Here is a 23,937-nt window from a genome sequence, read left to right on the forward strand (position 1 = left end):
TCTTTTTAAATTCGGTCTCCATAGAGAGTGTCAGAAATTGCCATTGCAGACTATATTTCAAGTCATCACAGTGGGGTGTTGGGAAAAGCTTTCAATTAGCAATAATCACACCTTGGATAAACCTCATTGCCTACAAAACTGCCACTGTGCAAAGCTAATAAGCATTTAGTTCTTTCTTAAAAATAATATATTTATCTTAATTTTATTTTTGGTTGTGCTGGGTTTTTGTTGCTATGCTCAGACTTTTCTCTAGTTTTAGCAAATGAGGGCTACTCTCTAGTTGTGGTGTGGTGGCTTCTCTTGTTTCAGAGCACAGGATCTAGGCACACGGGCTTCAGTAGTTGCAGAACAGAGGCTCCAGAGCACAAGCTCAGTAGCTGTGGTGCACGGGCTTAGTTGCTCTGCAGCAAATGGGATCTTCCCGGACCAGGGATCGAACCTATGTCCCCTGCATTGGCAGCTGGATTCTTATTCACTGTATTACCAGGGAAGTCCTACATGTTTAGTTTTTAAGGACCTGGTCAAACTGTTTCCAGAGCAGCTGTACCATGTTATATTCTTACCAACAATGTATGATTGATCCAAGGTCTTCACATCATTATCAGTACTGGTGATATCACTATCTGGTGTTATCATTAAATAATTGGTGTTCGCCAGTGCTGTCACTATTTGTTATGTTAGCCATTCTGATAGTTATATATTTGATATTTCATGTAGTTTTAATTTGCATTTCCCTGGTGCTAGTGATGTTGAATATCTTTTCCTGTGCTTGTTTGCCATCTGTATGCCCTCTTCAGTGAAATGTCTATTCTTTTTACCCATTTTCAGTTTGGATTTCTTTTTTTTTAACAGTTGAGGAAAAAAAAACAGTTTGAGAGATCTTCATATATTCTAGATACTAATCTTTTTTGGGAGGATACAGGGTTTGGAAATCTTCAAGCCTGTAGCATCTCTGTTCTCTTAAACAAAGTCTCTTATTAAAGAATTATTTTAAGCTTTTTTATGTATGTATGGTAAAATATACATGACACTAATTTTTTTTTTTACTATTTTAATCATTGTAAGTGTATGATTCAATGGCATCAAGTACCTTCATATCATTATGTAACCATCACCACTATTCATCTCCAGAACTTTTTAAGTACCTTCATATTGTTATGTAACCATCACCACTACTCATCTCCACAATTTTTTCGTCTTCCCACACTGGAACTATATACCTATTAAACAATAACCCTCTCTCCTCCTGCCCCAGCCCCTGTTGCCCACCACTGTACTTTCTATTTCTATGATTTTTACTAGTCTAGCTACCTCATGTGAGTGAAATCATACAATATTCATCCTTTTGTGTCTGGCTTACTTCGTTTAGTATAAAGTCCTTAATGTTCATCCCTGATGTGGTGTCTATCAGAGCTTCATTTCTCTTTAAGGCTGAATAACACACCATTGGATGTTTATACACACACCTATTTTGCTTGCCCATTCATCTATCAATGGACACGTGGGTTGCTTCCACTTTTTGGCTGCTGTGAATGATGCTGCTATATATTACATATAAACAAACTCATGTCCCTGTTTTCAGTTCTTTGGGGTATATACCTAGGAATGAAATTGGTCACATGGTAATTCTATGTTTAATTTTTTGAGGACCCCTCATGACAGCCGCACCATTTTACACCCACACCAGTGATACACAAGAGTTCCAATTTCTCCACATCCTCACCAACTCTGGCTATTTTCTGGTTTCTTGATAGTAGCCAACCGAATGGGTGTGAAGTGAAGTGAATGTTGCTCAGTCATGTCCGACTCTTTGCGACCCCATGGACTAAACAGTTTATGGAATTCTCCAGGCCAGAATACTGGAGTGGGTTGCCATTTCCTTCTCCAAATGGGTGTGAAGTGGTATCTAACTGTGGGTTTGATTTGCATCTCCCTAATGATCAGTTTTCATTCCAATCCCAAAAAAAGGCAATGCCAAAGAATGCTCAAACTATCGCAAATTGCACTCATCTCACGCTAGTAAAGTAATGCGCAAAATTCTCCAAGCCAGGCTTCAGTAATATGTGAACCGTGAACTTCCTGATGTTCAAGCTGGTTTTAGAAAAGGCAGAGGAACCAGAGATCAAATTGCCAATATCCGCTGGATCACTGAAAAAGCAAGAGAGTTCCAGAAAAACATCTATTTCTGCTTTATTGACTATGCCAAAGCCTTTGACTCTGTGGATCACAAGAAACTGTGGGAAATTCTGAAAGAGATGGGAATACCAGACCACCTGACCTGCCTCTTGAGAAACCTATACGCAGGTCAGGAAGCAACAGTTAGAACAGGACATGGAACAAAAGACTGGTTCCAAATAGGAAAAGGAGTATGTCAAGGCTGTATATTGTCACCCTGCTTATTTAACTTATATGCAGAGTAGATCATGAGAAACGCTGGGCTGGAAAAAGCACAAGCTGGAATCAAGACTGCCGGGAGAAATATCAATAACCTCATATATGCAGATGACACCACCCTTATGGCAGAAAGTGAAGAGGAACTAAAAAGCCTCTTGATGAAAGTGAAAGAGGAGAGTGAAAAAGTTGGCTTAAAGCTCAACATTCAGAAAACAAAGATCATGGCATCTGGTTCCATCACTTCATGGCAAATAGATGGGGAAACAGTGGAAACAGTGTCAGACTTTAATTTTTGGGGCTCCAAAATCACTGCAGATGGTGACTGCAGCCATGAAATTAAAAGACGCTTACTCCTTGGAAAGAAAATTATGACCAACCTAGATAGCATATTCAAAAGCAGAGATATTACTTTGCCAACAAAGGTCCGTTTAGTCAAGGCTATGGTTTTTCCAGTAGTCATGTATGGATGTGAGAGTTGGACTGTGAAGAAAGCTGAGTGCCGAAGAAGTGATGCTTTTGAACTGTGGTGTTGGAGAAGACTCTTGAGAGTCCCTTGGACTGCAAGGAGATCCAACCAGTCCATCCTAAAGGAGACGAGTCCTGGGTATTCATTGGAAGGACTGATGCTAAGGCAGAAACTCCAATACTTTGGCCACCTCATGCGAAGAGTTGACTCATTGAAAAAGACCCTGATGCTGGGAGGGATTGGGAGCAGGAGGAGAAAGGAACGACAGAGGATGAGATGGCTGGATGGCATCACGGACTCGATGGACGTGAGTCTGAGTGAACTCCAAGAGTTGGTGATGGACAGGGAGGCCTGGCTTGCTGCGATTCATGGGGTTGCAAAGAGTCAGACACTGAGCAACTGAACTGAACTGAACTGAATGATTAGTGATGTTGAGCATCTTTTCATTTGCTTACCGGTCATTTATATTTCTTCTTTGGGGAAAAGTCTATTCATGTCTTCTGCACATTTAAATTTTTTTTTAAAATTGTTGAGTTGTAGGAGTTCTTTATATATATAAATATTAATCCCTTATCAGATATATGACTTACAAAATTTTCTCCCATTATGTGAGTTGCCTTTTTACTTTATTGATAGTGACCTTTGATGCACAGAAGTTTTAAATTTTCATGAAGTCCAGTTTATCTATTTTGTTATTGTTGTTGCCTGTGGTTTTGGTGTTCCATCCAAGAAACCACTGTCAAATCCAGTGTCATGAGACCTTCTCCTTTGCTTTATTCTAAAAGTTTTATGGTTTTATCTCTGCCTATTCAAATCTTTGCTATATCTTGATTTAATTTCTGTATGTGGTACAAGATAACTTCATCTTTTTTTGCATATAAATATCCAGGACCATGTATTTAAAAGAAAGTCTTTTTCAATTTTGATAAATTCTAACTTACCAAGTTTTCCTTGTGTGGATAATCATTCCAATGTCAAGCCTAAGAACCCTCTGTTTAGTGCTTAATATAGAAGATCTCCTTCTGTAGTTTTTTCTGAAAGATGTATAGTTTTAGATTGAAATCTGTGATCTGGTTATGTCTTTAAAACTATGGATCTTTACTGTTTTATTCAATTGGATTAGACTCCCAAAATCACTTTGACAGGAGTCAGGAAATAGGTGATGAGCTAAATCAGTCTTCTGACCTAGTAATACGTCGTAAAGAAGATTCTTACAATGAAGAACATCTACTCATCCATGATATATCCTAACGTCACTAGGTTCTTTGGCAATTGATGAGTATAGCTTAAGGACAACGATGAGGTGTATGTGTGTAAATAGCGGAAGCTCCCTTACTTCCTTCACCTCCCTACCCACTTTTGAGTTAACATGGAGGCCAGAAGATCAAAGTAAAAAGCTCTTTTAGGACCAGCTTCAGTTTTGTGCTGACTCAGATGGTAAAGAATCTGCCTGCAATGCTGGAGATTTGGGTTCAATTGCTGGGTGGGGAAGATCCCCTGGAGAAGGAAATGGCTACCCACTCTGGTATTCTTGCCTGGAGAATTCCATGGACAGAGGAACCTGGCTACTACAGTTCATGCGATTGCAAAGAGTAGGATGCAACTGAGCAACTAACACTTTCTGGTTTTGTTAATCTACCAATGCCCCATCTCACATATCTTGATCCTTTTCCTTCTTTCTCTTTCCCTGGTTAGAGAACAACTGTGGTAACTGAACCTGGTAACTGAACAACTATGCTGTTGTTCAGTCACTAAGTCCTGTATGATTCTTTGTGACCCCATGGACTGTAGCACACCAGGCTCCTCTGTCCTCCACCATCTCCTGGAGTTTGCTCAAACTCATGCCCATTGAGTTGGTGATTCTATCTAACCATCTCACCCTCTGCTGGCCCCTTCAATCTTTCCCAGCATCAGGATCTTTTCCAATGAGTTGGCTCTTTGCATCAGGTGGCCAAAGTACTGGAGTTTCAGCCTCAGCATCAGTCCTTCCAATAAATATTCAGGATTGTTTTCTTTTAGGATTGATAGGTTTGATCTCCTTGCAGTCCAAGGAACCCTCAAGAATCTTCTCCAGCACCACAATTTGAAAGCATCAATCCTTCCTTGGTGCTCAGTATTTCCTTATGGTCCAGTCCTCACATCCTTGACTACATGGACCTTTGTCAGCAAAGTGACGCCTCTGCTTTTTAATTCACTGTCTTGGTTTGTCACAGCTTTCCTTACAAGGAGCAAGCGTCTTTAAATTTCATGGCTGCAGTCACTGTCTGCAGTGATTTTGGAGCCCAAAAAAAAGAAAATTTGTCACTTTTTCCACTTCTATTTGCCATGAAATGATGGGACCAGATGCCATGGTCTTAGATTTTTTAATGTTGAGTTTCAAGCCAGCCTTTTCTCATGCCTCTTTCACTCTGATCAAGAGGTTCTTTAGTTCCTCTTCACTTTCTGCCGTTAGAGTGGTACTACCTGCATATCTGAGATTGTTGATATTTCTCCCAATAATCTTGATTCCAGTTTGTAACTCATCCAGCCCAGGATTTCACATGATGTATTTTGCACAGAAGTTAAATAAGCAGGGTGACAATATACAGCCTTGTCATACTCCTTTCCCAATTTTGAACCAGTCAGTTGCTCCATGTCCAGTTCTAACTGTTGCTTGATAGTCCATGGGGTGCAAAGAGTCAGACACGACTGAGTGACTAAGCACAAGATACCCACATACAGGTTTCTCAGGAAGCAGGTAAGGTGGTCTGGTATTCCCATCTCTTTTAAGAATTTCCCACAGTTTGTTGTAATCCACACAGTCAAAGGCTTTAGCATAGTCAGTGAAGAAGAAGTAGCCATTTTTCTAGAATGCCCTTGCTTTCTCCATGAGCCAATGAATGTTGGCAATTTGATCTCTGGCTCCTCTGCCTCTTTGAAACCAGCTTGCACATCTGGAAGTTCTGAGTTCACATACTGTGAAGCCTAGCTTAAAGGACTTTGAGCATTTCCTTACTAACATGTGAAATTAGCACAACTGGTAGTTTGAACATTCTTTGGCATTGCCCTTTTTGGGGATTGGAATGAAAACTGACTTTTTCCAGTCTCAGCTGTGGCCACTGCTGAGTTTTCCAAATTTGCTGACATATTGAGTGCAGCACTTTAACAGCATCATCTTTTAGGATTTGAAACAGCTCAGTTGGAATTCCATCACCTCCACTAGCTTTGTTTATAGTAATGCTTCCTAAGGCCCACTTGGCCTCACACTCTAGGATGTCTGGTTCTAGGTGAGTGACCACACCATTGTGGTTATCCAGGTCATTAAGACCTTTCTTGTTTAGTTCTTCTGTGTATTCTTGCCACTTCTTAATCTCTTCTGCTTCTGTTAGGTCCTTACTTTTTCTGTCTTTTATCATGCCCATTCTTGCAAGAAATGTTCCCTTGATAACTCCAGTTTTCTTGAAGAGATATCTGGTCTTTCCTATTCTATATTTTTCTTTTATTTCTGTTCATTGTTCATTTAAGAAGGCCTTCTTATCTTTCCTTGCTATTCTTTGGGAACTCTGCATTCAGATGGATATATCTTTCCTTTTCTCCTTTGCCTTTCTCTTCTCTTCTTTCCTCAGCTATTTGTAAAGCCTCCTCAGACAACTATTTTGCCTTCTTGTGTTTCTTTTTCTTTGGGACGGTTTTGGTCACTGCCTCCTGTACAGTGTTACAAACCTCCTGTCGTATCAGGAGGTAATTACCTATAGTGCCTGTCAGGAGTTCTTCAGGCACTCTGTCTATGAGATCTAACCCCTTGAATCTATTTGTCACCTCCACTCTATAATCACAAGGGCCTGTGTTATACACACCCAAAGAACGGGACTCTGCTGTAAGCCCCATTTTGTCCAAAATAACCTGTCTTTCCTTAGCCCATACCTAGCTGATAATGTGACCAAAAGAACCTGCAATAGAAAAAACACTGATGTACTCTATTCTTTCTGTGCTGGAAGAGGATTCCTGGAGGTGCCAAGAGATGAAAGTTTGATTTCTTTAAAAAAATATTTCTTTATTTGGCTGCACCGGGTCTTAGTTGCGGCACATGGGATCTTTAGCTGTGGCACGTGGGATCTAGTTCCCTGACCAGGGATGGAACCCGGGCCCCTTGCACTGGGAGCCCAGAGTCTTCGCCATTGGACAACCAGGATAGTTCCGGGTTTGGTTTTATAAGCTATTCTGACTTGGTAAGTTCAGATATTGACTGCAAATACCTTTCAAAGAAAAAAAATGAATAGGTCTATTCAATCAACTCTCTTCACCGCCTCAGTGTTACCTGAGAGGTGGTTCCCTTTTTCTCATCTTTCCTGACACCATTAAAATAAACTGGCCCAGTACGTGCAGTCACAGAAGCATCACAGAAAGTTTACTTACATTTCCTAGTAAGGACAAGTTCCACTCTTTCCCTGAGTTGTATCAATATGGTACCTACCAGCTAGGAGGCCACTTTTTTTTTTTTTTTTTTTGCCTTTTTAAAGATAAGAGGGGAAGAAGGAAGGACTACGCCATACTTCTAAGATAGCTTTATCTTTGCATTCTGAATTATGCTTCTATTTAATGTAATATTTACTCCATTGGTATTAACCTTCCAATAATATCTCACAGGAAAAAAACAGGATAATTGCTCCCATGTCCCAAATAGTAAACTATATCTGGAACAATGTCACCCAATACATTTCTGACAAAAGGAAGAAAAGAACCAGAATTGCGTAAACCTTCTCAAAAGGGTTCTGGCATTTAGACTTGGTTTGGAAGATTCTCCTCCAAATGGTGTCATTTATCCAAATGATTTGCAAAGCTGTTATCCAGCCGGTCAAATCCTCCTCGCGTGCCAGTACTGTTAATCCTCTGTACATTTCTACTGGGTGTTTGTTTCTTTCAGTAAATAGCAATTCCTCAACCTAACTTTAACTTTGGAGAAAGAAATGGCAACCCACTCCAGTATTCTTGCCTGGAGAATCCCATGGATGGAGGAGCCTGGTAGGCTACAGTCCACGGGGTTGCAAAGAGTTGGACACGACTGAGTGACTTAACTTTAACTTTGGAAGATTGTCCTCCAAATGGTGTCAATGATTTGCAAAACTGTTATCCAGACGGTCAAATCCTCCTCGCATGCCAGTATTGCTAACCCTCTGTACATTTCTACTGAGTGTTTGTTTCTTTCAGTAAATAGCAATTCCTCAAGTCTGAGGCTTCCCTAGTGGCTCAGACAGCAAAGAATCTGCCTGCAGTGTGGGAGACCTGGGTTTGATCCCTGGGTTGGGAAGATCCCAGGAGAAGGGGATGGCTACCCACTCCAATATTCTTGCCTGGAGAATCCCATGGACAGAGGAGCCTGGTGGGCTGCAGTCAGAGGGGCTGCAAAGCTTCAGACAGAACTGAGCGACTAGCACACGAGTCTGAGCAGTCTCCACTGTCTTTCGTGGCGTCTGTGGTAGGAGGGACTGCACAGCAGGGACTGTCGAACACTTGGAGTCAGAGGCTGAACACTTCAATCTGCTCCCTGATCCCCTGAAGCTCTCCCTCTTCCTCAGAGAGAAAAATGAACTGTCAAAGGCCTGCAGTGGCTCTGCCATTGCCACTTTTATTCCTCCGTAAATCTGATAGCTTTTTTTAAAATCTTCTGGCTGTGCCATGGCATGCAGGATACAGGATCTTAGTTCCCTGTGTGTGTGCTCAGTCATGTCCAACTCTGCACCCCAGTGGACTGCAGCCCGCCAGGCTCCTCTGTCAGTGGGATTTTTCCAGGCAAGAATACTGGAGTGGGTTGCCATTTCCTTCTCCAGAGGATCTTCCCCACCCATGGATCGAATCCACGTCTCCTGAGTTTCCTGAATTGGCAGGCAGATTCTTTACCACAGAGCCACCTGGGAGGCCCTCTTAATTCCCTGACCAGGAATCAAACCCTTTCCCCCTGCATTGGCAGCGCAGAGTCTTAATCACTGGACCTCCGTGGAAGTCCTAAGTCTTCTAGCTTTAATGCTCAAGGAACATCTGGTCACTTGAACATGTACAGTCTCATGGAAGCAAATAAAACGTTACCTTAAGCCCAAATTAGCTTGGCACCCAAGCCTCCAACTATGTAAACGTGATCTGAAGAGGAGGTCTTGATAATGGTCGTATATTCATATTTTTTATCATCAAATTCCAAACAGATGGCTCATACAGTATTATCTACTGAAGCTACTCAAGTCAAAGACTATAATGTACTGTTACCATGATAACCTTTGAAGACAAGCTTTCTGCTCTTTCAAGTGGTGGTAAAATTCCTCCAAGCCACGAATGGGAAAAAGTAAAGCCTACAAGATCATCTTCATTTATGGATTTTATAATTTTACTTAATGAGAAACTACTTATGACAGTGAAATGTCTCAAAAGTTAAGATAATATCTTCTGGAGCTGGAAACAATTTTCTTGTTATGAATTAGAAGGATTTTATAAAACGGAGGTTAGTGGAGAGATGCAGCTATAATTCACGGACTTGGGAGCCAGGTTACCAGAGCTTGGAATCCCAGCTCTGCCACATATTACAGTGGTTGTGTGAATTCAGTTGTTCAGTCCCCTGTGTCTCAGTTTCTTCATCAGTAAAGTGGGTACAGTAATGGTACCCACTTCATTGGGTTTTTATGAGGATTGAAAATACATCTAAAGCTCTGATAGCAGTGCCTAGCATCTGATGTCTTTTCAATGTCTTAACTACATACTACTGCAAGTGATATTCGGGGTCTTCAGTTATCTTTTTTTTTTTTAATTTTGTAATTTATCAGGAAGTAAGCTCTCTGCCAAAGCAATTTTTTCATTCTGCTCTTAGGGCCAGCTGGCATGGAGCAAGAAAGATTAACAAGTCACTACTAATGACCAGGATTGTCACAGTGTCTATGAACCCAGCACATCTTCAATTTTTTTTTAACCTTCAGGGAATCTTGAGTTATTTTTCACATGTGTCATAGACAAATGTGGAGGGTTTGTGTTATTTTGTAATTCATTTACAATTATAAATTGTAATGACAAGGACTATTTGTTTTGTTTTGTCTTTAAAATGTTTACAGAGTCTCAGATATAAGCCAGCATAAACAGACATCTGCAAAACAACAAACTCAATATGCTGGTGGTTAAAATTCTGCTTTCAATATTCTAAATCTGGGAAAGAATGATAGCTTGAGTGACCTGGTGTCACCCTAAGAATACATGACTTCCTCTAATCATAGAGATATAAACAATACTATTCAGGCTATGCAGTCAATTTCCAAAATAATTTCTCTGAGCACTGGAAAGAAACAATATATTAGTTAAAAAGGGAAATCTGTGAAATATTACCATCTCCAAAAGAATAGGATAATTTCAATATAGAACCAATGGTGATTGGTTTTTTCCCCAATGTACTCTTGATTTCAAAAATCAATCACTTTGGGACTACCCAAGTGGTCCAGTGGGTAAGATTCCAAGATCCCAATGCAGGGGGCCCGGGTTTGACAGCTAGGTGGGAGACTAGATCTTGCAAGCTGCGACTAAGACTCTGCATGCCACAGTGAAGATCCCGTAAGCTGCAATGAAGAGCCAGTGCAGCCTAAATAAATATCAATAAAGAAATATTTAAAAAGATAGTCAATCACTTTCATTCAATTGACAGATGACTTATAAGGATCCTTTTATGTCTGTGGCCCAAATGATTCTTTTTCTCAGAAGTAGATGGAACATACTGACCTCACGTCATTCACGGAGTAATCCCAGAAGGAAGTCTCTTCTTCCAGTATTTCAATTCAACAATATCCTCTTAGAGTTTCTATGCCAAGAACCTCCTCAGAGGCCATTTATATCTTCAATAATATTAAAAATATTCCCCATGTGTGGCAGATATAATTGCCAACCCAATAGTCATTTCTCAGCTTTGTCTTAGCTAACAGAATCTAGTTCTACTCAGGACACCAATGTGTTCAACCCAAGGGTCTAAGTCATGACCAGTCTAAGCCCATCATAGGTATCTCATTTTCCTATATTTCCAGACTTCCTTGCACCTAGCCAATGAGATGCAAATGGGAAGGATTTGCATCCCTGATAACAGAAAGTTTATTTTCTGCCCACTCTCCTCATTTCCCATTTGCGATGCTGTTGTGAAAGTATGATACCCAGTGCTATGGCATCCATCATGTAACCATGAGACCACAAATACAATGAGCCAAAGCCAACATACTGAGGATGGCAGAGCAGCAGATGGAAAGAACTGACCCCTTGATAGTATCATTGAGTGTCGAGGTCCAGCCTCAGCAGAGTCCAGGGAAATCCTCAGGATGGACGAGGTCGGTGAATGAAGAAAGACAGAGAAAGCGATAAGGAAAGAATGACACGGGGTGACCAAGCTTCAGTGAGCAAGGCCCATTACTTTATTTTCAGAGAGGGCTTTTATACCCTGAGTTGTACATACAGCAAGGTAAAAAATGTAGAGTCAACTCAACATTCCATCAGTATTAACTTTTATCGATACCAGGTTCCTTCCTGCAAGAGTCTTATTTTTTGTACATTATCTTCTGGCCCAGAGGCCTGTTGATATTTTATGACCTCTTTTTGATAAAGGTTGGTCAGCCAGAGCAATAATTTTCCCTTAAAGTGTTTTTTCTTAAATTCTTAGCCTGCATCACCCTTAAAGTACAGAGTTACATTTTTATGGAGCAAAGATTTAGTGGGTTATAGCAAAGAAAGAACTTATTAACTCAAAGTCTAATGTTGCTAATGCTAAAGCTACTGCTTGTTATTTCTACATCCTGACCATATGCACTCCCAGGAACACAATGGATAAGGGATGTGAGAACTTGGCAGCAAGCACTGGCTCAACAATGTTGCAAGAGTCTGGATAAACCTGCCAAGTAAGCTAGAATACTAACAGAGGGTTTGAATTGAAACACTCTTTTCATGCCCAGGAGATTTATTAGCTAGAGCCCTAAGTTGCTTTTTTTCAGAGAAAGGTGGTCAGGGATAGCCCCCTGTTAATGTCAGAGGAGTTGGTGAAAGTCATGAAAAAACAGACAGATTTTGGTGTTGGGGTAGATGTTTGAGAAGGGGGGCCCCTCGAGGCCTGATCTCGCCTTTGCCCATCAGGCCTCTTCCTCATGACCTTTGTCATGGGCGGGATTCTCCACACTGGCTCCTGGCAATTGAGACACTGCACTAAATTCTAGCTATCACCAGCTTCCAAATTTTTTGTAATGTGAATCAATGAAGTCTTTATTGTTTTATTACTATAGATTGGTATAGCATCAAAATCTATCCTCCCTTCTTTCATTATAGCTAGGCAAATGTCCATTGACAGACAAATGGATAAAGATGTGGTCCATAGATATAATGGAATATTACTCAGCCATAAAAATGCCATTTGTAGGCATACAGATGTACCCAGCAATTACCATACTAAGTGAAGTAAGCCAGACAAAGACAAATATCATATGATATAACATATATGTGGAATCTAAAAAAAGAGATACAAGTGAACTTATTTACAAAACATAAAGAGACTCATAGACATAGAAAACAAACTTATGGTCATCAAAGGAGGATGAGAGAGGGATCAATTAGGAGACTGGGGTTAAAATGTACATGCTACTGTATGTAAAACAGATAAATTACAAGGTCCTACTGTATCACATGAGAAACTATATTCAATATTTTGTAATAAGTGAATCATTTTCAGGTGCTGTACACCTGAAATTAACATGGCATTGTAAATCAACTATATTTCAATAGAAATAAAATAAGATAATTAGATAAAACTGTTAAGGAAACAAGAACAGACACAAGAAAATTGTCTTCCAAAATTTGGTCTGTGCCAAGAAAGTCCCTTGATTCTTTAAAAGAGAAAAAGAAAACAAAAATCATCTGATATGTCTGATGGTGATTGCAGCCATAAAATTAAAAGACCCTTGCTCCTTGGAAGGAAAGTTATGACTAACCTAGACAGCATATTAAAAAGCAGAGACATTACTTTGCCAACAAAGGTCCGTCTAGTCAAGGCTATGGTTTTTCCAGTGGTCATGTATGGATGTGAGAGTTGGACCATAAAGAAAGCTGAGCGCTGAAGAATTGATGCTTTCAAACTGTGGTGTTAGAGGAGACTCTTGAGAGTCCTGTGGACTGGAAGGAGATCCAACCAGTCCATCCTAAAGGAGATCAGTTCTGGGTGTTCATTGGAAGGACTGATGTTGAAATGGAAACTCCCATACTTTGGCTACCTGTTGCGAAGAGCTGGCTCACTGGAAAAGACCCTGATGCTGGGAAAGATTGAGGAGGAGAAGGGGACAACAGAGGATGAGATGGCTGGATGGCATCACCGACTCAGTGGACTTGAGTTTGAGTAGGCTCTGGGAGTTGGTGATGAACAGGGAGGCCTGGTGTGCCTCAGTCCATGGGGTCACAAAGAATCAGACACGACTGAGCAACTGAACTGAACTGAACTGACAGGTGGGAAATGCCAATGGCTTCTCTATCTCAGACATCAGGAGATTAGAGATGAGAAAATGCATGTTGCCTTTCTCCTGAAGTCTACTGTTCCAGAGGCCTGCATAGAACTGCCACTGATTTCAGTGTGGGAGTCAAGGAAGTAGAGAAATAAGGCTCAAGACCCAGGGCTTGGAAAGGATTTGCGAAGAGACTTCTGGTCTGTGAACTGCCAAGAAAGTTAATACATCACAAGCCAGCTGAGTCTCAGAGGGATTTGTATTTGCAAAGGTACTACAGCCAAGCCAATAAAACTTTGACTGCTGTGCTGAGACCTCCAGCTGTCAGTGTGTAGAGAAAATAGCAGAGCCACTAACAAGGGCATGTCTCTAACGCCTGCTTCAGATGTGGCTAAAGGGGAAAGTGAATAGGAAGAGCCTCCCCTCCCTCAAAGACGAGGCCAAAGGACACACAAAGCCACGGACAAGAGGGTCCTCCTGAAGAAGAGAGCCAGGGCCTAATCAGGGAACCCCCTCCTCTGCCAGGGCAGGGGTCTTGCCCACCACCTGCTCCACGGTACCAGCATTGCTATGGGCCAGGGGCTGCTATGTGCATTTCTTTCTCTTCTGTTTCAAATGGGAGTTCCAACTGAGGTTTTCTAACCCCTGTTCCATCATTGTATATCAAGTGTGAGTATGAGTGTACTTGAGTTCACAGGTTGCCAGGCCATTAGAACCATATCCAAACCTGATGGAAGCGACTGTGCATTCCCCAGAGACCATGGAGTTTGAGCGGGTATGTCTACTGTGTGGGCTCTTGTCTGTCTCCCTTGGGATGAAGCAGCTGGGTTCTATGTGTTGGAAAGAGGGTATTCATGATACTTGGTGGCCAGAGGGACTGACTGTGGCAAGGCTTTAGCCATCAACCTAGGTGTCCATCAACAGAGGGATGTATAAAGGAAATGTGGTATATATACACAATGGAATATTATCTCATCCATGAAAGAGAATGAAATGCCATTTGCAGCGATACAGATGGACTCAGAGATGATCCTACTACGTGAAGTAAGTCAGACAGAGAAAGACAAATAGACGATATCACTTATAAGTGGAATTTAAATAAATGATACAAATGAATTTATTTACAAAACAGAGACAGACTCACAGACTTAGAGAATGAACTTATGGCTACCAGGGGGAAGGATGGGAGAGAGGGATAGATTGGGAGTTTGGGATGGATATGTACACACTGCTATATTTAAAATGGATAACCAACCAGGACCTACGCTATAGCACAGGGAATTCTGCTCAATATTATCAACCTAAATGGGAAAAAAATTTGAAAAAGAATAGATACAGGTACATGTATAATTGAATCACTCTGCTGTACACCCGGCACTAATACAACATTGTTAATCAACTATAATATAAAGTTAAAAGTTAAACATTTAAAAAAAAGATACAAATGAAATTATTTACAAAACAGAAAGAGACTCACAGACATAGAAAACAAACTTATGGTTACCAAAGGGGAAATGTTGGCGGAGGCGGGAATAAATTAGGAGTTTGGGAATAACAAATACACAGTACTGTATAGAAAATATTAATAGATAACCAACAAAGACCTATTGTATAACATATAAGTAAGTGTTAGTTGCTCAGTCATGTCCGACTCTTTGCAGCCCCATGGACTGCGGCCCACCAGGCTCCTCTGTCCATGGAATTCTCCAGGCAAGAATACTGGAGTGGGTTGCCATTCCCTTCTCCAGGGGATCTTCCCCACCCAGGTAACGAACCCGGGTCTCCTGCATTGCAGGCAGACTATCGTCTGAGCCATCAGGGCCATAGCTGTAAGGCATAAGGAGCTATATTTAATATCTTGAAATAACCTACAATGGGAAAGAGTCTAACAAAGAACACACACACACACACACACACTATATATATATATATATATATATATATATATATCTATATCTGTATCACTCTGCTGTACAAAGGTAACTAACACAACATTGTAAATCAACTATATTTCAATAAAAATTTTAAAAAGACTAGCTGTCTATGAAAATCCATTCTCCCTTTCTTCCATCGAGTTAGAAGAACTAGGCGTTTGGCTGCCCAGCCTCCTCTGCACTGGGAATTATCCACCGGATGAAACTCCTGCTAACGGAATGTGAATAGAGGAGTGTGTGCCACTTCCTGGCCCAGTGCACACCTTTCAAACACTCATTTCCCATGGGCTGAGCCGGCGATGATCAGAAGTAAGAAGTTATGTTGAGCATGGCTTGTCATGAAAGCCTCCTCTCCCACTGATGTGGGACACCCACCAGGGACTGATACATGAGGAAACAGACCTTCATTTTTAAGGCACATTATTGCTGGGTTTCTTTTCACAGCAGCTGAATCTTTTACTATAGCTAATACATTCAGATACTCTGTTAACCCCAGCCCAAATGTCTTATCTGATACCTGCCATTATTTCCCATAAAAATAATGAAGTGACTGTTCAGAGCTCCTGGAGAAGCACATGGATTCTGAGGTGATGATAATTTAACAGAACTTGCCCTGATGAATCAGATCATACCCAAGAGCTCCAAGTGACCAGGTGTTTTCTCTAAGTACAGGAAATAATTAAGGCCAAGGAACGGCTTCCTCACTTAGCAGTGATTGATGTTATATATAATTTTTTTAAAAGACCTTACACATACTCAAAACATATGTTTTTCCTAAAGAGTTAGTTGTACTTTATAGATCTGAAATCAAATGAATCCTCAGGACATCCTGGGAGGTATAATAAAGTTTGGGTAACATTATTAATTTTATAGATGACAATGAAGTGATTACTTTTAACATTTGTGATTCACCAGTTCTAAAGAATCTTCTCTAGACTTTTCGCCACATGCAATTATTTTATGAGTCTTTTGGTCCCTAAGGCAAAAAACAAACACATAAAGAAAAAAAAAACTATAAAGCAGTCTGATCACAGGCTAACTGAAAATGAAATCCTTGTGGTGGGAAGTCCCTGATTCAGAGCTTTGAAATAGCATCGTAACAAGCCTTTCTAAGCCAAAGTCGCAGCTCCAAGAACCCAAAACAAACGACTCTTCACGATGCTGGCACTCTCTTGCCAGGCTCTGACACTAACGCCTCAGGCCTGGAACAGACGTGAAACAAACCAGAGCATAAAAGAAATCCAGGAAGATAGGTAAGTTCAGGAAGTTCAAGATCTGAGAAGGAAATGCAGGGAGAATCTTATGTGGCTTGCGGTAGGATCCTATGGCTAAGAAATGCTAGGTTACTACTGCACATAATCGTCAAGTCCTAAGCACGGAGCTTGGATCTCTGCATCCAACAAACAAGCTGCTCACAGAATAAGGCCAAAAGTGATGGTCAAAATGGTCCTTCTTCCACTGTCCATTACAGTGGGGACACAGAACTGAGCTGGATTCCTGAGAATGTGTCCCTGATCCAGAGACTCTGGTTTTAAATCTAGGCTCTGCCACTGAGTTGCTGGGTGAGTGAGGGATAGTTGCTCAGTCATGTCCGACTCATTGCAACCCCATGGACTGTAGCCCACCAGGCTCCTCTCTCCGTGGAATTCTCCAAGCAAGAATTCTGGAGTGGGTAGCCTCTTCCTTCTCCAGGGAGTTGTTGGGTGATGCTGTGCAAATCCCTTAACCTATCTAAGCCTTGATTTTCTCATCTATAGAATGGGATCATAATAGTACCTCCTTCCTAGTGCTGCCATGATAATTAAGGAAGTTAATCCACATCAGGCTCTTTGATAAATATATGGCAAGAGCTCAATAACTGGAAGCCCATTTTTATAAATTGCTGTCTTACTGTCGCTAGAGCCCACCCATTTGTGGTTGAGAAAAAGAAAGTAGAAATGCAGATTTATTCCAGCTTAACAGTGACTGCTTAGGAATTCAGTGAGGAGCCTGAAAGAGAAAGGAAGATAGGCTTTTAATGTTCTCTCAGTGGAGCAGGGTATGACCTTGTACAAAAATCCTTCAAACAGTCTCTTAGAAATTATGCTGATGATTTCTTTGGAAGGACAAAAAAAAACAACATAAAATATCTGAGACCAGAGGTTGCTTTGCAGAGTTCAGACAGGCACCAGTAAAGGTCATATATCATCCTGCATCTTTCTCAAGGCCAGAGGAACTAATCAACAACTCAGAACCTGAACTCCCTCGAACACTCAGAACCGCTACATCACCAGAATAAAAATCAGTGAAACCAAGGACTTATAAAATGTCGTTAACTTGCCTGATGCCTAGTCTTCCACAGCCAGCTGGTGTTACACACACACTGTGTGAACGGTGACCTAAGGCAGTTTCTCATTTCATACAGTTCCCTTGCACAAAAAACAACCTGGAATAGACCTCAAAAATCATCAACTTTGGGGCTTCTCGGTGGCTCAGTGGTAAAGAATCCGTCTGCCAATGCAAGAGGTACGGGTTCGATCCCTGGTCCAGGAAGATTCCACATGCCTCTGAGATATTAAGCCTCTTTGCCACAACTATTGAGCCTGAGCTCTAAAGCATGGGAGCCGTGACTAGTGAGCCCACATGCTGCAACTACTGAAACCCGTGAGCCCCAGAGCCTGTCCTCCACGACAAGAGAAGCCACCACAATAAGCCTGCTCGCTACAACGAAGTGTAGCCCCTGCTTGCCCCAGTTAGAGGAAAGCCCGTGCAGCAATGAAGACCCCGTGCAGCCAAAAATAAATAAATAAAATTATCAGTTCAGTTCAGTTCAGTCACTCCATCGTGTCCGACTCTTTGCGACCCCATGGACTGCAGCACGCCAGGCCTCCCTGTCCATCACCAACTCCCGGAGTTTACTCAGACTCATATCCATTGAGTCGGTGATGCCATCCAACCATCTCATCCTCTGTTAATTTTAAGCACTTAGAAGGCTACCCTGGTGGCTCAGACGGTAAAGAATCTGCCTGCAGTGCAAGAGAACTGGGTTCGATCCCCAAGTTGGGAAGATCCCCTGGAGAAAGGAAGGGCAACCCACTTCAGTATTCTTGCCTGGAAAATTCCACAGACAGAGGAGCCTGGCGGCCTACAGTCCACGGGGTCGCAAAGAGTCAGACTCAGCTGAGTGGCTAACACTTTCACATTCAGAAGGCTACAGGGTATACTTAAGGGGCATGATCGCAGAATTCAGAGCAAAACTAGGAAAATCACCAACAAAGGTGGCTCCATAGTGAACAATGACTTTAGCATTTAGAGGAGTAACACATCTGTCCAACCGTACAATCTGTACACAATCCATACAACCTAGAAGCTAAGCGAAGCGAAGTCGCTCAGTCATGTCTGACTCTTTGCAACCCCGTGGACTGTAGCCCACCAGGCTCCTCAATCCATGGAATTTTCTAGGCAAGAATATTGGAGTGGATCCTTCTCCCTGGATCAAACCTGGGTCTCCCGCATTTCAGGCAGATGCTTTACCGCCTGAGCCACCTGAGCCCTCCCTAGAAGGCTGGAAGCATCTGCTAGCCTAGAAGCTAGAAGCATCTGCTAAGAGACTGGTCTGCTTCCCAACTCTCAGAAAGTAATGACTGGCGTGAAACTGGAACTCTAAACTGCTCAAGAGGGACTTCCCTGGTAGTCCAGTGAACTGCACTTCTAGTGCAGGGGACGCAGGCTTGATCCCTGGTCAGGGAACTAGGATTCCACATGCTGGGCAGCCAAAACAAACAAACAAACAAACAAAATTCAAATTACCTAACTTGCACAGTATGCTGGGCCCAACGGCTGGTCGTGCCCCTTGGTGGCTCTCCAAAGGCGCCAATGTCCTTCACCACACCAAGGATGCTTTGGCTTGGGTCCTGGGTTACTTTTCCAGGTCAGTGCTCTCCCAGCTGCCCACTTCCCAGCTCAGATGCCAGCTCCCTTCTGGGGTCCATCTCTACTTCTCTGTGAAGATGGGTCAGATGTATCCTGCATGCTATCCATTTCCTGAGAGTGAGAGGGAGGGGCACGGTGGAGGAGGGGAATCACCCCCTATGACACTCACACCATCCCTCCCAAGTGCTTCCTTTTGCTTTTGTTAAAATCAAACACAAATGGGACCAGACTTGAAAATGCCCTGAGCAAAATCAGTTTAGTTACACAAGCAGAACTTAATTTGGTGTGTTTTGCAGGACAAGCAAGGCTAACGTGACCTGAGTCACTTCACGCTTCTGCCTGTGGGAAACTCAAAAGTGAAACTTCAATCGTTCTCTGAAACTGATAACGAGGTCATCACTAACCAGTTCCCTTTCATTTAAGAAAATTCTAATACTGTAAACAACCACTGTGAAGAATAAACAGCCAATACTATATAAGTTGGGCTTCCCAGGTGGCATGGTGGTAAAGAATCCAACTGCCAATGCAGAAGGTGCAGAGGACACAGGTTCAATCCCTGGGTCGGGAAGATTCCCTGGAGGAGGAAATGCAACCCACCCCAGTATTTTCGCCTGGGAAATCCCACGGACAGGGGAGCCTGGCGGGCTACAATCCATGGGGTCCCAAAGAGTCAGACACCACCGAGCACACACATCACACTGTGTAAGTTGCTTTATAACAATATGCCTCTGAACCTTGTTCCATGTTTTGGTTTGAGGGCTCCTGTCTTGCAAACTCTTTATTTTTGGTATGTGCACAATAAACTTAAACTAATACAACTACTTCAGTGATTCACTGGTTTTACTTCTGCTTTTTTACTAAACTTTTGACAGTTCACAGCATCCAAAGTAGAATCCAGAGAAGATCCCCAATGACTTCGAGGTCGATGAGCAACAGGTGCCGGGACCCAGGGAGCCCACTGTGTCTGCTCCTTTCTCATGGACCCTGCAGTCTCAGGGGTAGGTCTCTCGGATCTGAGCTCTTCTCTCTGCATTCTGAGTTCTCCAACTTGACTGTGCACTATTGCTTTCTGTTTCTGTATGTGTAAGCTTCTTTAGAAGTCTGACTCCGAGGGCAGAAACCTGTGATTCCCCCGGGGTTTAGGCAGCAGTAGGATGCCTGGGCTCCGCATAAATTATTTGTTTCAGGAAACCTAAAGGTAGAAATAAGTTCCACCTGACTGAATCTCCTTCTCCCTTTAAAGACTTCCTCTTTTATATGTACGCCCACTATGGATCAGGATCTTGTGCCTTTCCGGAAAAATGAGTGAACTTTTAGATAATTTAGAATGATAGTGGCCACTATAGGGAAATTTCAATTTAGACAAGTCCACCTTAAGAGACACTCTTGCAAAGAGAAAATTCCAAACTTCTCAGGAACAATGGAATGCATTCTTTGACTGGCATGAAGAAGCGTCTAAAAGACAAGATGACTCCAAAAGTATCTTCTCTAAAAGAATCCTTACAGGATGCCCCAGAAACCTTTTGCAAAAGAAGACTTTGTCCATCTAAGCAGGTTATCTTTGGAGAAGGCAATGGCACCCCACTCCAGTGTTCTTGCAGGGAGAATCCCAGGGACGGGGGAGCCTGGTGGGCTGCCATCTATGGGGTCGCACAGAGTCGGACACGACTGAAGTGACTTAGCAGCAGGTTATCTTAACTTAGTCCACCTCCCAGAAACACATTTTGGATCCAGTTTTTCTTTTGAGTTTTGTATCTGAGATATGGCTAAAAATTTTAAATGAAGGCTAAAAGATCTGTATTCATGTCTGTCTATGTTTATGTGTGTGTCCGTGTGTATTATTTTTGTGTGATATTTTAAAAAGAGTTATATTTAGTTGAGTTAAAGAAAAGTAATGTTTACATAAATTAAATTTTCCTAAACTTCTCAGAATATAGAATCTAACCCAAATGTTTTTCAGGCTAACATGATATGGAATAATCTTTGATAAATGGAAGCTAATTTAACTCCTAGAAGAAAACATAGGCAGAGCACTTTTTGACATAAATCACAGCAATATTTTCTTTTTGGATCCATCTCCTAAAGTAAAGGAAATAAAAGAAAAAAAAAAGAGACCTAATAAAACTTAAAAACTTTTGCATAGTAATGTGAGCTATTGACAAAAGAAAAGGTAACCTACTGAAAGGGAAAAATATTTGCAAGTGATATGACTGAAAGGGGATTAATATTCAACATGTATAAACAGTTCATACAACTCTACATAAAAAAGCAAACAATCTGATTACAAAATGGGCATAGAACTGAGTAGACATTTTTCCAGAGAAGAAATGCAGATGACCAACAGACACATGAAAGGATGCTCAACATCACTAATTAACAGGGAAATTCAAAATCATAATGAGATATCACCTCACACCTGTCAAAATGACTATCGTCAAAAAGAACACAAGTAACAAATGTCGGTGACGATGTAGAGAAAAGGGAACCCAGTGGACTCATTGATGGGAATGTACATTATTGCATCCACTGTGGAAAACAGTATGGCGATTTCTCAAAAAACTAGAAATAGAGCTACCGTATAACACAGCAATTCCACCCCTGGGCTATATATCAGAAAAAACCAAACACACTAGTTCAAAGATACATGCACCCCAATGTTCACAGCAACAGGATTTACAATAGCTGAGATATAGAAGCAAGCAGAGTGTCTGTCCCTCAACAGATGAACGGGTAAAGAAGATGTGGTGTACATATACAATGGAATACTACTCATCTATAAAAAATGAAATATTACCAACTGTAGCAACGTGGATGGACTTAGGGGACATTATGCTAAGTGAAATAAGTCAGAGAAAGACAAATGCTATATTATATCACTTATAAGTGGAATCTAAAAAATACATCAAAAACAGTTGTACTGAACTGTTACAGTGAATATAACCAAAAAAAGGAGTCTCGGAGATAGAACAAATTAGCAGTTACCCGTGCACGGGGGAGGGGCAACATCAGGGTGAAGAAGTGGGAAGTCCAAACAATTAGGTATAAGAGAGGCTATAAGAACGTATGGTACAACTTGGGGAATGCAGTCAACATTTTGTAATAACTGTAAATGGAAAGTAAGTTTTAAAAATTGTATAAAACTAAAAAAAAAATTTAATAAAAGAATAGTTTGGAAAAAATGTAGTTTAAGTTTATTGGTTCAATCAAAACAGACGTGTCTTCAGAGTTGTTGACATTAAATGTAATAAAAACATACAATTTTTCCTACCTGGGTTTGCTCTGTCACATAAGCTCATGCTATCTCTATGTTATAAAATTTGTCAATAAGAAAAATAACTTAAGAGGACGTTTAGTTGTTTGATGTCTAACAACTAAGAATGATTGTTAAAAACAAGTAATTTAAATAAACAAGATAAAAGTTTATACTAAGTTAAACTAAATAATAGCTATTCATTGAATATCTAGATTATTTCCAAATAAGATAATATACTGAGACATTGTTCATTAAACATGTTCATCTACTTTTGGCTTTTAATTTTTACAGACAGACTAAAGATAATTGGGTCTATTAATAAATGTCTTTTACCACAGTAAAAGTTATACTATAAAAAACATATCTTTAAAAAGTACAAGTTTGCATAATTATACATTTATAAATTGGCTAAACTCCTGGTGGTGGTGCTCAGACGCTCAGTCACGTCTGACTCTTCGTGACCCCAAGGACTGTAGCCTGCCAGGGTCTTGTGTTCCTGGGATTACTGGAGCAGGTTGCCATTTCCGCCCCCAGGGGATCTTCCCAAATCATTCCCAAATCAGGGATCGAATTGGTGTCTTTTACTGTTCCCTTCATTCTAAAGGATATCGGTCCTGGGTGTTCTTTGGAAGGAATGATGCTAAAGCTGAAGCTCCAGTTCTTTGGCCACCTCATGCCAAGAGTTGACTCATTGGAAACGACTCTGATGCCGGGAGGGATTAGGGGCAGGAGGAGAAGGGTACAACAGAGGATGAGATGGCTGGATGGGATCACTGACTCGATGGAAGTGAGTCTGAGTGAACTCCTGGAGTTGGTGATGGACAGGGAGGCCTGGTGTGCTGCGATTCATGGGGTCGCAAAGAGCTGGACACGACTGAGCGACTGAACTGACTGACTGACTGTCTCCTGCATTGTCAGGCATGTTCTTTACCACTGAGCCACCTGGGAAGCTAATCCCCCACAGGATGCTAACATGTGATAGACAACTGATTACCTCTTTCCTAGCCTTCACTGGAAGGCAAAAACTACTAAAGGTTAAATTTTATAATTAATATGTAGGACAAAAGTATAAGAAACAATGGATGAAGGGAAACAACTTTCCATAGAAAATATGGGATGAAATTGGGATGTATTTTTAAATTCAGAGTATGCAAGGAATATAAAATGTGTTTTTGTTAAGGAAAAAGAGGGTAAAGGTGTCTAAAATAAAGTAACTACTTGTTCCAGAGTAAGAAAGGAAACGAATAAGACAAAACCTAAAGGAAGATAGAAAGTCACAGGTTTGTAGAAAGGAATTTTATGTTGTGAAGTGAAAGCTGGGTGAAATTGAATGGACTTATTATAAAGGTTTTAAAAATAATCTTTAATAAGTAATGTCCTTATGTAAAACTAAAACTTAATATCCTTTCATCTGCTAAAAGGACAAAATTGTATTAGACCATTGGTCTGCTCCTAATAAGCTTCTGCAAGGTCTTTCTTATCCTTAAAGTAACCTGCCTAGAAAACAAGGAT

The 23,937-nt window shown here is 41.2% G+C and overlaps 1 protein-coding gene and 1 non-coding gene across 2 annotated transcripts in view; both read right to left on the minus strand.

Annotated features, from left to right (window-relative positions):
- Positions 1-23,937, minus strand: part of TMEM150C (transmembrane protein 150C) — a 110,010-nt gene that overhangs the window by 24,794 nt on the left and 61,279 nt on the right. The window lies entirely within an intron of this gene.
- LOC138082477 (U4 spliceosomal RNA) lies at positions 16-156 on the minus strand. Its single transcript, XR_011145106.1, has one exon. It is a non-coding gene; the product is annotated as a U4 spliceosomal RNA (small nuclear RNA).

Source organism: Capricornis sumatraensis, chromosome 7 (assembly GCF_032405125.1).
Source record: "Capricornis sumatraensis isolate serow.1 chromosome 7, serow.2, whole genome shotgun sequence".
Taxonomy (NCBI): Eukaryota; Metazoa; Chordata; class Mammalia; order Artiodactyla; family Bovidae; genus Capricornis; species Capricornis sumatraensis.